Here is a 9,591-nt window from a genome sequence, read left to right as displayed (position 1 = left end):
TAGTAGAATTTGGCTTGAAATGGCGAAAGTGAGAATCCTGCAAAGTTTGACTGGGAGTGAACTTTTTGATATCGGGGTCAAATTCTGATTCTGGAAGTTGGAGCAGGTCCGTAATGTCAAATGTGGCTTGTGTGCAAAATTTGAGGTCAATCGGACGTGATTTGATAGGTTTCGGCATCGGTGGTGGAAGCTAAAGTTTCAAAGTTTATTAATTTTGAATTGAGGTATGATTCGTGTTTTTAGCATTGTTTGATGTGATTTGAGGCCTCCACTAAGTCCGTGATATGTTTTGAGACTTGTTGGTATGTTCGGGCGAGGTCCGGAGGGGCTCGGGTGAGTTTCGGGGTGGTTTCAGACCATTTCTAGGCCATTTCTAGTTGTTAGTTTTTGGCTTCAGGGGTGTACAGTGCGTTAGCATAGATCTAGCCGCATTAGCATGAATATCTATCCACCCATATGGTATAAAGCAATAAGAGAATTAGAATGTAGATACAAGTTTCAACAAGTAAGAGGAGCAAGGTGAAGAAGGATACGAGGTACCTAGTTAGTGAATATTACCAGTATTTACAATTAAGGCAAGGAAATATAAGCATTCCGAGTTACTTTCAACAGTAACAGAGATATATACAATTGGCCACACCCATCTCAGTTATGCTCTATGAGAGCTAACATATATAGCTTAAGAGAAAGATGGGATATCAGGATCCAGCTAAGGTTAGAGTAACCCAAATTGGTGGATGATATTGTTATCATTAGCTAACATGTCCGAAGGATAGTGCAAATGTGGTAATAGATCTCCTTGTGGGGTACCCAGATGGTGCACTCTAGAATAGAATAGTCATATACGAATAGCAGAATATCCAGAAATTTCAGAAGATAGGTAGTGAAATCCTAGAATGGATAAATATTTACCTTAGTATGACTCCCGCCCCTAGGAAAAAAGAGAATGTTAGGCGACCCGAAGAGCAAATGAGATGAAGCAAGTGGACCTAAAAGTGAAAGAATGTTTTGTTGAAGTTTTCAAAATAAAGTGCTAAACAGAAATATTAGCAGGAGAATAAGAAGTGAGCAAATGAATGTAACGACCTGACCGGTCGTTTTGAGAATTTGCACTTCGCTCGCAGTTCTCGAGCATGACTAGCCCCGTGTGATGTATTATGACTTATGTAAATCGTCGGTTTTGGTTTTCAGGATGAACGAAATAGATTCTCAGTTTGAAGCTTTAAATTTGAAAGGTTTGACCAAGTTTTGACTTTTTAATATTCGATCTCGAATTTGGATTTTTATGATTTGGTTAGCTCCGTTGGGTGATTTTGGAGGAGCGCGTCCGGATTATGATTTGGAGGTCCGTAGTAGAATTTGGCTTGAAATGGCGAAAGTGGAAATTTTGAAAAGTTTGATCGGTAGTGGACTTTTTGATATCGGGGTCAGATTCCAATTCCAAAAGTTGGAGCAGGTCTGTAATGTCAAATGTGACTTGTGTGCAAAATTTGAGGTCAATCGGACGTAATTTGATAGGTTTCGGCATCAGTGGTGGAAGTTAAAGTTTCAAAGTTCATTACTTTTGAATTGAGGTATGATTCGTATTTTGAACGTTGTTTGATGTGATTTGAGGCCTCCAATAAGTCCGTGATATGTTTTGATACTTGTTGGTATGTTCGGGCGGGGTCCCGAGGGGCTTGGGTGAGTTTTGGGGTGATTTTGAACCATTTCTAGTTGCTAGTTTTTGGTTTCAGGAGTGTACGGTGCGTTAGCATAGATCTGGCCGCGTTAGCATAGAGAAAATTTGGAAAAATGGAGCTGTGCTATGCGATTGCGTAAGTCTTCCCGCGATCGCATAGAGTAAAATCTCTGCTGCATTGACCCGACTTTGGAAGCCTATATCTCACAATTTATAAGGAATTTGAAGATGATCCAAAAATAAAAGTTATAGCCCTTGATGTCTTGTTTTCAGAAAGGTAAACCAATCATAATTTGGAGTTTTGTACAAAAAGTTATGACCATTATACTAGAGACTATCCGGAAGAGTTGGAGAAGACTGTTGGAAAAATTTGTTCTACGCGATCGCGAGGCAATGGCCGCGATCGCATAGGGTAAAAGAAGGGATGGAAAATTTTGTGCTTCACCATTGCATTAGTTTGTCCGCAATAGCATAGGGTAAATTACTTGGCAGATTATAAAGTACTCTATTTCGAGGATTTCAGCCATTTTTGCATTTTTGGAGCTATGGAGCTCAGATTGAGGCGATTTTTGAAGGGATTTTCAAAGGATTGATTGGGGTATGTGTTCTTCACTCAAATTTGGTTAAATTCCATGATTATATCTTGATTCTTATCATTTAATTTGGGAATTTGGGGTGAAAATTGGGGAAAATGGAAGAAAATTTGGAGAGTTGATTTTGGGGATTTGGATAGCCATTTAATGTCGTATTTTGGTGAATTTGATATGGGTAGACTCGTGAGTGAATGAGTTTTCCATTTTAGTAATTTTTATTGGATTTCGAGACGTGGGCCCGGGGGCCGAGTTTGAGCTAATTTCGGAATTTTTGAGTTAATTAGATTATTTTCGCTTGGGCTTTGTTCCTTTAGCGTATATTGATGATAGTATACTGATTTTGGTTAGATTTGGTGCATTTGGAGGCCGAGTCGAGAGGCAAAGGCATCGCGGGCTAGAGGTTGGACCGGTTTGAGGTAAGTAATGATTGTAAATATTGTCATGATGGTATAAAACCCCGAATTTCACATCGTTTTACTACTTTGAGGTGATGCACATGCTAGATGACGACCGTGGGGGAGTGCACCATTGGGGATTATGACTTGGTTCGTCCCGTACGACTATTAAGTCGCGTATTTGATTGAAAACTATTTGATACTATTGTGTTTTGGAAAATAATTATTATGTTTTGAGTTGAATGCCATATTTGGGCCTCGTGCCAACTGTTTGGACCCTTAGGGGCTTTTTACTAGTATTCCTTACTGTTTTGACTTAATATTTGTACTCGGTCAAGCTGTGTTTTACTGATTTCATAACTCAGCTTATTTACCCAGTTTTGATGCTGTAAATGATATTTTGGGCTGAACGCCTTGTTTTACTGATAGTCCGAGTGGCCTGTGAGGTTGATGGATGAGAGAGGCCAAGGGCCTAATTGTGAGATTGATGACTGAAAGAGGTCGAGGGCCTAGTTGTGAGGATTATTATATATTTATGGATCGGGCTGCACGCCGCAGTGATATATATATATATATATATATATATATATATATATATATATATATATATATATATATATATATATATATGTATGTATGTATGTATGTATATATATGTATGTATGTATGTATGTATGTATGTATGTATGTATTTATGTATGGATGGATGGATGGATCGGGCTGCACGCCGCAGCGATATAGCGCTTGGGCTGTAGGAGCCCTTCCGGAGTCTGCATACCCCTAGTGAGCGTAGTCGACTATATATTTATGGATCAGGATGCACACCGCAGCGGTTATTATAAGGTACCTATTAAGCGTGAGTGCTGAGTGTGAGCGCTGATTGATGAGAGTTGAGTCTCGAGTGACTGAGAGGCTTGCCCGAGGGGATACATACATACATATATATAAGGACAGGATCGAGTAGGCGGGCGGTAGTCCGCACGGCCATCCAGATCTAGCTGTTTAGTACCCTTTAAAGGTTGGCGGTAGTCCGCACGACCAGTAAAAATTCGAAATATACAAGGATTTTAATATAGCTTTAATGACTGTATGGAAGAATCCATTCTTTTACCCAAGCAAGGGGCCTGTCAAAATCTAATACATACTCTTATTGAGCCCATGTGTCCAGCAATTCTAACTATGAAAGAGAATGCCCATTTAACAACTTCAGCGGGTTTTAGTGTCACAGCTGGCTTGACGAAGCCATTAAGGCAAAGCCAATAAGAGTAGTACTAGATTCGATTGTACCACCATCTTGGAACCAAACCAAGAAACTATATTAAAATTCATTTATATTTTGATAGAGTCTGGATCTTTCATGGTTAATATGAAAGAGAAGTTAGACATTCAACATAGATATGAATATGTTTAGCTGGACATAGTTGCGGCTGGAGAGAAATGAAATATAAAATAAAATAAAATAAAATAAATACCTCTTAAGGTCGGGACGCAAGGACTGAAGGTGATGAAATGGAAACCTTTATTTACTTCAAATGAGTAATAACAATTGAGAGAGAGATTTACAGTAGAGAGAGATGAATTCAAGAGAGAGAGTGGGTTTCTTCTGATGCCTCTCTAAATGAGAGAAGGCTTCTACTTATAGAAAAAATAAAAACATAAAGAATCTATGTACAGTAAAGTGGGTCCCATATGTGGGTCCCTTACATAGTGTATTTACTATGTATACAGTGTATCTACTATGTATACAGTATATCTACTGTTGTAGTGGGGTCCTTAGTAGCTTTTCTGTTGATTACAACCCTCTTTCGTCTAATCTTTTCATCTGTCGGAGGAAATCTTCCGCCTTGTCTATAGCTTTACCAGATAATATTTCTTCTGGTTGTATAGGCTGGGAATCATCTTCCGCAATATCCTTGCCGCTTGTTTCACTTTGCATTGAAGTGTTTGATCTCTCATATTGATTTAGAGACTGAAGTAAATTTCTTTTTACTTCTTCTAAATATTGATTTATCATTTTATTTTTGTCTCCTTCTTGCACTGAGATCCTTCTGGCAATGTGTTTGACCGAGTTATCATCGATCATCTCTTTTGAGGACTGGTTGAATATTCTTGGATTTTTACTTTAATGGAATCCAAGAGTTCTTGCCCGTATAATACTTTAGTTTTGGGATCTATCTTCATCAACTTGTCCCAGAAATTATTGTAGAATTCCCTGTATAAGCATGGAATTTGCTCTTTGGTAAATCCCAGTTCTGGAGTCCACTTATGAATCCATGGGATAGAGAATTCAATAAAAAGTATACTTGGTTAATCCTTTCTAGGTGACAGACATGATCAGTGTTGTATAATTTGTTCAAATATGGTAAAACCTTAGCCCATTCTTTGTATAACCCAAGAAATGGATCAGGCAAAATTTTTATTGTTGGACCATGGTATAACCACCAATTTAGGAACCAATTAGGAATTGGTCCTGCAAATATCTTTGCACATACCTTTATAAACCAAGTATGTTTATGTCTTTCATTGTTGTAATAAAGCACTTTATCAAAGGCTTGGATATAATCCCACTACGTAAAGTTCATCAAAGATTTATTAAGGCTTATCTGCCTTTCTTTCATCGTGGAAATTCCCCAATCTTCAACAGATATAATCTATTTAATAATGATCTTTGAGAAGTTATAAACATTCTCATTGGTGTTATAACCAGAGAAGTGCTGAAATTCTGCACTGCCTGTACTGGTGAGAATAGTCTCATAATACGAACGGGTTTTGTATGACTCACCCGGATAGTATAATCCATTAATCAAATATCTTTGGAATATTTTTCATGGCTCATTTTTTCTCTGAATCTCTGAGTTTTCCAAAAGAAATATCATTTCTTTGTTTGCTAGCTTTTCATAGGACTTGATATCATCAGGGTCCTCTTCTTTAGCAACTGAAACAAATGTATCACTTTGCTTTTGAGCGGCTATATATGCTTGCAGATGACCGTATAACAGACTATCTTCTGGAATATCTTCTAGGTGAATGGAAGGTGTTGACGAAGATTCTCCTTTAAGAGGAACCTTTGAGTTAATCAAGCTCCTATTTCCCCTTTGTATTACTGGGGAATTAGATGAGGATCCATATGACGATCCTTGAGACTATGATCTTTCTGAGGAGGAGGATGATCTTCCTCCTTTTCCTCTGCCTCTGGCCCACGAAGGGTCCATTCTGCACATATAATAATTCATTTTACTCAGAGAGGTAATAATCTTGCATATCATCCCTGATTTCTACAGAATAATCATGAATTGAAAATTCATCTTCAACTATACTATCAATGATTCTTTCAATTATGAGACCTTGTAAGTCTCTGTTTAACTTAACCACCTTTAAAATAGCGATTAACAATTCATCATCGAGAAAAGTTGTGTAGAAATTCATAATCAATCTAAGTATTCACGGGATAAGAAATCCGGAAGAGAATTATCAATTCCCCTTTTATACAGAATTTCAAAATCAAAAGGCACTAGTTGAGCCTGCCATCTAGCAAATATTAATTTTGAAGCATCATGTTTAAAATCTTTGTCAAACATATACTTAACAGATTGAGCATTAGTTTTTATCAAAAACTTTTGATTATATAAATCATCTTGAAATTTCAAAACATATTTAACAATATTCGACATTTCATAAGCCACAGTAGCATATTTTTTCTGTGATTCAGTCCATTTGCCAGAGTGAAATCTTATCAGATATTCATAATTATTGTGTCACGACCCAAAAATCCCTCCGAAGGAGTCGTGCTGGCACCTAGTCTCTAAACTAGGTAAGCCTAACATTTACTGAAATAACATTGATATTTATCAACTTCAAATGAAATTTCTCTAAATAATTTATAATTCCCAAAACCAGTAGTACAAGTCATAAGCTTTTCTAAGAGTAGTTATACAAAATAAATACATCACTGTTCCGAACAAAAGAAACATATGAAAATAAGTACAATTGAAGGTGACTCCGAGGACCGCGAATGCTGCAGTAGGTTTACCTTGAGTCTCCACCGCAACGAACAACTACTATCGATCAAATACCTGTATCTGTACATAAAATGTACAGAAGTGTAGTATCAGCACAACCGACCCCATGTGCCGGTAAGTGCCTAGCCTAACCTCGGCGAAGTAGTGACGAGGCTAGGACCAGACTACCAAATAAACCTGTACAATATAGCATACTAAATAATAGGAAGCAGATAATAATAATGGAAACAACGATCAACCAGTGATATAAATAGCAGGAAACAAGAACACCATAAATGCTTCTCAACAAATAATAAATACAAGTGCAGTCAATTAATCGAGTCGTTCAAATATAAATCTTTCGCCTATAAATCCTTCAAGTAATAACCTCTAAGATAATATGCTTTTCAATAAATATATTTCGAATATATTTCCTTCAAATAAGTTTCTTCCAAGTAAGCATCTTCGAATATAATTCTTTCGAGTAAAGGTCACCTTGTGACGCCTCATTTCATAATCATAAATAATATAGGTCTCAGCCCACTTTCATATTTTCACGGCACCTCGTGCCCACATATTTGTGTCTCATATTGCACAACAATATCCTCGCATTACTCAGTTCATAGGTTCCATAACCCAATACAATTAAGAATGTTCAAGGAATATCATTCACTTAACATAAAGTAGAGTACAACTCCCAACCCAAATAGGAAATCAACCAGAAAAGATGAAGTTATTTTTAGAAATCATTTGATAAAGAAAATATCCTTTTCAATTAAAGTACAATATCGAATGAATTATTACCTTTAATACGAGAAATCAATAAATCAAAACATAGAAGAAATTCCTTTTTAAGTAAAGTATAACCTCAAACGGTTTAAGGAAAATTTAGCTGAGAAATAAATTGAGTTAAAAATATAAAAATTGTTGAAATTTGAAGTATTAAATATATATAAAACAAATAGGGCGATGTATTGTCAACACTATGGATTCCCACACAAAGGGTCACAACCGTAAAGGAATTTAAACCATTAAAACACTTGAATTGATAACAACAATTACAATGGAGACAAAATAATCGCGGAAGGAGTACAACTCAACACAGAGATAACAACCGGGGATCTCCCAGGATACCATCCTATAGTCCCCAAATATAAATCTCCAGTGAATCTTCCGAGTGCAGTCCCGTAGTATAAGTCATAATGCGCGGGGATCTACCGGAAATCCCGATCCGTAGTCCCAAATAAAAATACCCAGTACTAGAGGAAACTACCAGATGCATTCCCCTAGTTCCATATAACTGTGCAGGGGGATCTCCCGGGAATCTAACCCGTAGTGCCAAAGTAAATGTGCAGGGGGATCTCCCGGGAATCTAACCCGTAGTATCCCCATGAGAATCTAACCCGTAGTCCCAAAGTAAATGTGCAGGGGGATCTCCCGGGAATCTAACCCGTAGTATCCCCCTAGGAATCTAACCCGTAGTCCCAAAGTAAATGTGCAGGGGGATCTCCCGGGAATCTAACCCGTAGCCCCAAAGTAAACAAACAAGGGGGAGCTACCGGAATCCCACATCCGTAGTCCCAAAATAAATACACAACGCAACCAACAGAATCAACAGTTACATCACAACTAAAGGATCGAATATCACCGCAATATATATAACAACAACAAATGACAATAATACAAGGTAAGACAAGTAAATCAACTCAGGGGCTGTAAATCACGAGAAAATGGTAGAACCAGCTCAAAGGAATAACCACAGAAAAGAATACTGACATAAAGGAAACATTTTAATAACGGAAAAACTAACACGTAGCAACAATCCCACAATATACAAGTCAATAATAAGGAAATCAACACGAGTCAAGTAGTTATGAAAATATAACATATCAATAGGAGAGGCAACACTCTTCAGTTAAGTCAAATAGGAGTCACATTAATCAAAGTATAAGACTCACGGGCATGCTTGACACTAACGTATAAATACTCGTCACCATGCCTATACGTCGTACTTGACAAATAACACATAACAATTATGACACAACTCCTAATCCCTCAAGCTAAGGTTAGACGAAACACTTACCTCGATCCGGCTCAATAATAAATCCAAAACCTTCTTGCCACGTGTATCCGTCTCCAAATGGCCCAAATCTATCCAATTAAATTGCATAACATAAATAACACTTCAATCATTCTAAAATTAAATTCTAAGTTACGTGAAATTAGGTAAAATGACCAAAATGCCCCTCGGGCCCACGTCTCGGAATCGGATAAAAATTTACAAAACCGAATACCCATTCCGATACAAGTTCACCCATATAAAAATTATCCAATTTCGATACCATTTGGTCCTTCAAATCATCATTTTACATTTTTGAAAGATTTTACAATTTTCTTCCCAAATTCCATCCCAAATCACGAATTAAAAGATGGATTCAAAGATAGATTCATGTACTCTAGCCAAATCTGAGTTAGAATCACTTATCCTGATGAATTTCTTGAAAAATCTTTGAAAAATCTCCAAAATCCAAGCTCCCTAGGTCAAAATGTTAAATAAAACCAAAACCCCCGTATTTATAGAGTACCCCACTGATTTCCACCTTTGCGGACCGCACAAAAACGACCGCGGTCCGCAGAAGACCAATGCGGTCCGCACAAAAACGACTGCGGCTGCACAGGTTTTTCCTCTGCAGTGGTAGTCTTTAGTATTTTGGTCATAACTTTCGCTACAGATGTCCAGATGCCTATTATAATTTGTTTCTGAAATCTAGATTCAAAGATCTACAACTTTCGTTTTTGAATCATCTCAAAATTCCTTGTAGATCAAAAGATATGAGCTTCCGAAATTGGACCAACGACCTGCGGATTCTTCATGACCGCGGACCACGGACCATTTTCCGCGGCCGCACTAAAATCACCGCGCC

Source organism: Nicotiana tabacum, chromosome 22, assembly GCF_000715075.1.
Source record: "Nicotiana tabacum cultivar K326 chromosome 22, ASM71507v2, whole genome shotgun sequence".
Classification (NCBI taxonomy): domain Eukaryota; kingdom Viridiplantae; phylum Streptophyta; class Magnoliopsida; order Solanales; family Solanaceae; genus Nicotiana; species Nicotiana tabacum.
This window is presented reverse-complemented; position numbering follows the sequence as displayed.